The sequence below is a fragment of the Physeter macrocephalus genome, chromosome 10, assembly GCF_002837175.3.
Source record: "Physeter macrocephalus isolate SW-GA chromosome 10, ASM283717v5, whole genome shotgun sequence".
NCBI classification, from domain to species: Eukaryota; Metazoa; Chordata; class Mammalia; order Artiodactyla; family Physeteridae; genus Physeter; species Physeter macrocephalus.
Genome location: NC_041223.1, coordinates 7,408,609 through 7,415,644, shown reverse-complemented (window position 1 = coordinate 7,415,644; position 7,036 = coordinate 7,408,609).

Here is a 7,036-nt window from a genome sequence, read left to right as displayed (position 1 = left end):
CGTGCCGCGGAGCGGCTGGGCCCGTGAGCCTTGGCCGCTGGGCCTGCGCGTCCGGAGCCTGTGCTCCGCAACGGGAGAGGCCACAACAGAGGGAGGCCCGCATACCGAAAAAAAAAAAAAAAAAAAAAAAAAGTGGAAAATCAGATTGGGGCCAGATGACTGGGGGCTGGGGGGAGAGGGTTGATTGCTTATTAAATATGCAATTAATTTTGTGGATTTTAACTTAAAGAGCATGACATGCCAGTGAAGGCAGAGGGTACCACAGACTCAGGGAGCTCCAGGCTCCTTGAGAAAGAAAAGGTTGCCATTTGTGGAGAGGAGGAGGTTTTCCTTTCCTAGGGTCATTTGACTTCCATGGCAACAGCAAGTAATCCCCTGGGTTTTACAAAACCCTTTTCTGAATCATTCCTACCTGGTTTCCTGAGTCCCCTGAGAGTGGCCAAAGGGAAAAAGATATCTGCTAAGTTGAGATTCCAGTTCAATTAGTTGGATGGATATAGTTCTAAAGGGCTACAAAGGCAAGGGTTAGCTAACCTATACCTCCCTGCAAGCCTCCTGCCGGGTTCTCTACCTCAGTTCCTTTCAGAATCCTCCCCCGTCGCCCAAGGAGTGATGGATTATTATAAACATCGTTCAGTCTTATTTGACCTACTTTACAAAACCAAGTTCCACCATCTGAATAACCATGGAAGCTAAGGGGTTACTGCATTTGGTTCCTCAAGACGCCTTTCCACCTACCCAGGCCAAAAGCAGCAGTAATCCCATGGAAAGTCCTGGGGGGGCCCTTCTTTGGAAGTCAGAAAGTTCTTGTCAGACACTCCAGGAGAAACACTCTGCCTGAAACAAAGAGCTGCCGACTGCCACGCCTTCGCCGGGAAGGAACCACAGGGTTCAGACGTGGGCGTGGGCGGGAGATTCACTAAGAACCTGCTGATAAGCAGATGAGTGGAAAAGTGAAATAAGGTAAAGACATCATTACCTCAGGGGCAATTTTTTACTTCCAACTACCATATTTTGCAGGCTTGTCCGCTCTGTGCCGGGCACACACACCATGATGAATGAAGTACAGTAAAACTCCATATCATGCTATATAGCCAGCGGCTTTATCTCCATTATTATTACCGTCTTATATGTCAGGAAATTGGAACTCACCTGCCCAAAGTTATTGCCAGTGGAAGGGATCCCAAGTATCTGAGTCCCAAGCGACTGCTTTTAACTACTGCCTTGCAAATTTCTTCTGGGGAGAAAGAATAGCAGCGACAACAACAAAAATATTAGCTACACTTGATTGCAAATGGCTGCGTACGAGGCCCTGTCCTTAGGACTTTACATAGATTATTTCATTTACTCCTCCTCCTGGCCCTAAGGGGGAGCTACTGTTATCATCATTCACGTTTTACTGATGTGAGAAAGGAGGAGAGGTTCCGTAACTGGCCAAGCGTCACACAGTTATGAGGCCGGATGGGGCAGGGATTGACGGGGCATCCAGTGCCAGGGCCAGGCCCTTCAGCTTCCTATCATTGCCATAGACATCAACTGCAGCACTCAGAATGAGCATTTATTGAGCACCTACTGCAATCGCAGAACTATTATCACCCTGGAAGCCCCAGCAATGAGGCAAAGCCAAGCACTGGTAGAAAGAGCAAAATTCAAACCAGAGTCCAGAGCCTGAAGTGTGCTGCCTGGACGGCATGAGAACGATGCTTATCCTTGGACCACTGTCCAGGGGCTCTCTGCCTGGGTTTGCACATTTCAGTGTCTTGTATTGAGCTTGCCGCTTAACCGTGCAGAGTTCTGCTTGCTTTCTGTTTTTAGGATGAACATCCCCAAGCAGAGGTTAAACTCCAGGACACACCCTGCACATTGTGTTTCCATTGTATGTCCCCAAACCTGCAGAGGGTGTGTTGGTGCTCAAGTAGATGAAATTGAGTGAAACCTTCCCTTTTTGGTGTCTCTCTTTATTGACTGTTCATCCATAAATGCCTTTAAGGGCATCAGCTTTCGATGCAGTCAACAACAGGCAAAGAATCGGGACATCCAACGCTTTCTTCTCCTAAGAAAACTTCTTTGTGAGCCTGATTCTGCAGAGGCTTGCTCCTTGGTAGAGATGGGCAAACTGTAGGAGATAAAGTAGATTATGTTACATGCTTAATGTGGAAAGTGGGCTTCACGCAAGAGCTTGGAGTTTCCAGCAACACTGAAACTGCCTCCCCTTGGGCGATCCCAGCGCCTCAAAGCAATAGCTCTGACGCAGTTAAGACTTCACTAACCCACAGATGCGCAAACAACCTTTATTTTCAGCCGTGCCTTTGAAGCGCTAGGCTTGGCGGGGAGCTTGGGAGCCGGTTAAATAGAAGCGGATACCGATAGCGGCCGGCAGGGGGCAGCAGACCCCAGCCTTTTCTGCCGCGGCGGTTGAGCGCCTGCGCCCCCAGGAGGGGATCCCCAGGTCGCCAAACCTGTCGCAGGTTTTTATCCTCAGTGACTACACCAGCAGATGGGTTCATCCTCTTCTGAGGCTGCAGACTCGGGCGGCAAGGGAGAGAAGAATTCCAAGGCAGGGACGGGAGCTGGTGAGGGCACGTGGCCAATTCCCGTGGATGATTTATGCCTCGGATAGGAAAACTGGAGATGCTGGCCAAGGCGGCAGCTGCCTGCATTCCGGCGAAGTCACCGGGCGGCGGCGGCCTCGCGGCCAGGGCCCGGGCGGCGGGAGCCAGGACCCGTCCGGGGGAAGGATGCGCAGGCGGGGAGCAAAGGTAGGGAACCCCTCCGCCTCGATGCTGGGCTGGGGTTTTCTGGCGCGTGGCCCGCCCGGTCCTGGGGCTTGGGGGAGGCGCGGTTGACAATCTGTGTGCAAGAGGAGGGATGGAATTTTCACGAGTGGAATTTTCACTTTCCACGAGTGGTGATGCATAACCCTGGTGCTCCAGACACTGAACCTCGAATTTCGAAACTGGCCGGGGTAGGAGATGTTTCGGAGGAGGGCAGGCCCCTGCGTTTCCCTGTTTTAACACCTTTTTGCTGAGGGCATGTGAAGAGACTGGGACAGGCTAGGTTAAGAAAAGATGGTCAAAGAGCGTCTCATACCTGTATTTCAGAGCAGAGAAATTCGGAGCCCCGAAAGCCAACGTAATCGGTTCTGCGCCCTTAACATGCCCAGTGTGGCTTTGTCATCTTCCTTCTACAGATTTACCTTGTTTTATGCCGTAGCTGTGTTCCTAGAAAGCCATGCAAAACAATTTATTTTTTTTGACTCATTTAAAAGACAAGAAGTAGCTTATTGTAGGGTATATTGATCCTAGGTAAAAAGGGGATTTATATGCTCTTAACTAGGAGTATTCATGTGCTCTGCTTCATGTTATGTAGAACTACAGGTGAGATGACCTTTTCACTGATTTTCACAATTGTGGGTTGCTTACTTCCTAGTCATGGGTGGGTGGGGGTGACTTCCTATTTTTCTCTTCAGTTCTCTTTTTCCTTATTTGCAGAATAAGGAATAAAGCAGAAACCTTTTTGTTTACATCAGTTTGACATTTATCCTCCACTCTTCTGAAGTTTAGCCTTCGATAATATGAGTACAGTAAAATTAGTACTCTAAAACTAGCTAATGTGCTTAATAATAAAAAAAAACTCCAGTTTCTAAAAATTCTATTCCATTTAGTAGTTTGACCCATATGACATATATGTGTATGTGTGTGTGTAAGTAGATCGCTACCTTTGTAAGAAAAAGGTGTATTATACACTGTACTGGGTTTACATTTTTACTGCCCATCACTAAGACCTCCTTTCACTTCAAAAAGTGGATTATATAGATCTGTGAAATAAGCAACAAGAACAAAAACAGTGTATGCTTTTGTGGTTACATAAACAAAAACCTGAAAGTAACGATTTTTGCTGCTGGTCCAGCATTAAGTTGTTGTCAGCGATTGTCATAGTCAGTTAAAGTGCTGATGAACGAAGAAGACCGGAACTGAATTCCCCGGAGGTCGGACCTTGGAAGTTGCTCCTTTGAACAGATTACTGGTAGTTCGTCTTTCCTACAAAAGTAGAAAACAAGTATACAAAACCGGATTTAGGCAAGTGGACACTTAATCGGTCACAGCGACCCACTCTTAAAGGGGATCGATTTCAGTGACTCTTGTGCTGGGCCGGTCATCACTCACTCCCTCTTCTGGATGACGGTCCTCCAGATTTCTGCAGCCAGCACCCATGTTCCCAGACCCAGCATCGCCTGGTGCTGTAGGACTTCCCGTGTCCCCCAGCAACATCCCAAGAAAATGTGACACTTTAGAAAGGGCCCTACTGTATCCTCCAGGTGTGGTCCAGAGAACTAAGACAGAGCCCTGTGGGTCCATTATTATGCATCCCTTGATCGGGATGCCTATTTCTATTAATTCTGCAAACAGTCATTTGTTAAAAGACCCTTCATCTTAAACTAGTAGCTCAGCTATCCTGTGTGTAAACTGCCCAGAAGCTGGCTCTCCCCTTCCTCACCTGTGTAACTGACCATACAGTTCATCATATTGTGTTAATTTAAGAAATGGAACTATATGGAAAAAGGCAGATTGGACAAATACTGAAGCAATTTACCAACTTTCCCACAACCTGGAATTAACAACTGAACATTTCATCATTTTAACATTATTTTAAAAAAAAAAAAAAAAAGATGAAATCCTCTCTATTCTCCCCAGCCCATAACCCAAGCCCGCGCAGCACTATCATAACTTAGTAAGTACCCCTCCCGTCGATTTTGGCATTCTAAAATTCTTTTGACTTAATTTAGCTTTTTAAATCAACTTCTGCACGTAGTTTAGAGAGTCAAAAAGTTCTGTGAAGTGCCTGCATTTCCCTCCCCAGAGGCCACCACTTTGAACTCCTTAAAGTGATTCTATTTTTATTTACCTTCAAATCTCTAAATAACATTCTGGTCCTGGTACTTCTTGATTTTATTCAGTTTTAATCGTTATCTATTGACTTCCCACTCTGGAATATTAGGATTTAATTCTCCTTAGTGCACCTGGCAACATCACATCACACACACACACACACCCTTTTCCTTTAGTTATGTAAATATTCAATGTTCATATTTTTAATGACTATGAAATGCTATTTATAACCGAGTCATGTAGTATACTTTTACATTTTCCCTTAGAATTAATAATTGCCATTTTTGAAAGCATTTTATCTACTTTCACAAATTCCACTCCAAATTCTCTACCAGTTTTGCAAATCTTTTATGTATGTCCAAATCCATTAGGCAGTCTAGCAATTTTCTTAGCGATCTCTCCTCTGGAACCTTCTACCCTGCTCCAACCTGGGCTGGGTGGATGTGCGACAGGCCTGCTGCACAGTTGTCATGTGATCTCCGTCTACTGTCATCCAGCAGCTCCCTCTGACTCTTTGATATTTGATCCCCTGTTTCTTGAGTCCCACATCTTCCTCTTTTTAAAAAATGTATTACTTCCTCATTTCGCTGGAGCAAATCTTCCGGTATCATCCTTAGAAAAGACACACGGAACTTTTTAAAAATTAAATTCACATAACAAAATTAATCGTCTTAAAGTGAACAATTCGTAATCATTTAGTACCTTCCTAATGTTGTATAACCACCCCCTCTAGTTTCAAGACATTTTCATCACTCCCAAATTAAATACCATACCTATTTAGCAGTTACTTCCCATTTTCCCCTCCTCCAGCCTGGGGCAACCACTCAGCACAAAGTTTGCCAGGTTCACCCATGTAGTAGCCTGTATCAATACTTCATTCCTTTTTATGACTGAATAATATTCCATTGTGTGTATAGGCCACAAAGTTTATTCATTTATCCACTGATGAACACTTGGGTTGCATCCATATTTTGACTATTGTTAACAGTGTTGGTATGAACATTTGTGTACAAGTATTTGAGTACCTGTTGTCAATTCTTTAGGGAACATATCTAAGAGTGGAATTGCTGAGACATATGGTAACTCTTTTTTTTAAAAATTAATTAATTTATTTTTATTTTCTGGCTGCGTTGGGTCTTCGTTACTGCATGCAGGCTTTCTCTAGTTGCAGCGAGTGGGGGCTACTCTTCGTTGCAGTGCGTGGGCTTCTCATGGCGGTGGCTACTCTTGTTGTGGAACACAGGCTCTAGGCACACGGGCTTCAGTAGTTGTGGCACTCGGGCTCAGTAGTTGTGGCTCACGGGCTTAGTTGCTCCGCAGCATGTGGGATCTTCCTGGAGCAGGGCTCGAACCTGTGTCCCCTGTATTGGCAGGCGGATTCTTAACCGTTGCGCCACCAGGGAAGCCCGAGACATATGGTAATTCTATATTTAACATTTTGAGGAAGTGACAACTGTTTTCTGTGGCAGTTGAGCCATTTTACATTTCTACCGGCAATGAACAATAGTTCCAATTTCTCCATATCCTTACCAACACTTGTTATTTTCCATTTTATTAAAGTATAGCTATCTTAATGGGTGTGAAGTAGTATTTCATTGTGGTTTTGATTTGCATTTCTTTCATGACTAATGATGTAGAGCATCATTTCATGTACTTGTGAGTCATTTGTATATCTTCTTTGGAGAAATGTCTATTCAAATTCTGTGCCCATTTTTAAAATTAGGCTGTTTGTCTTTCTGTTGTTGAGATGTAAAAGCTCTTCATATATTCTGGATACTAGACCTTTATCAGATATATGATTTGCAAATATTTTCTCCCATTCTGTGGGTTGCTTTTTACCATTGATTATGTCCTTTGATGCACAACAGTTTTTAGTGTTGAATAAGTCCAATTTATCTATTTTTATTTTGTTGCTTGTGCTTTTAGTGTCATATCTAATAATTCTTTGTCAAATTCAAGGTCATGAAGATTTACCCTTATGTTGTCTTCTAAAAGGTTCATGGCTTTAGGTCTTCTATTTAGCTTGTTTGTACATTTCGAGTTAATTTTCGTGTATTGGGTGAGGTAGGAGTCCAGCTTCATCTTTTTGCGTGTGGATATCCACCTGCCCCAGCACCATTCGTTGAAGAGACTGTTCTTCCTAATTA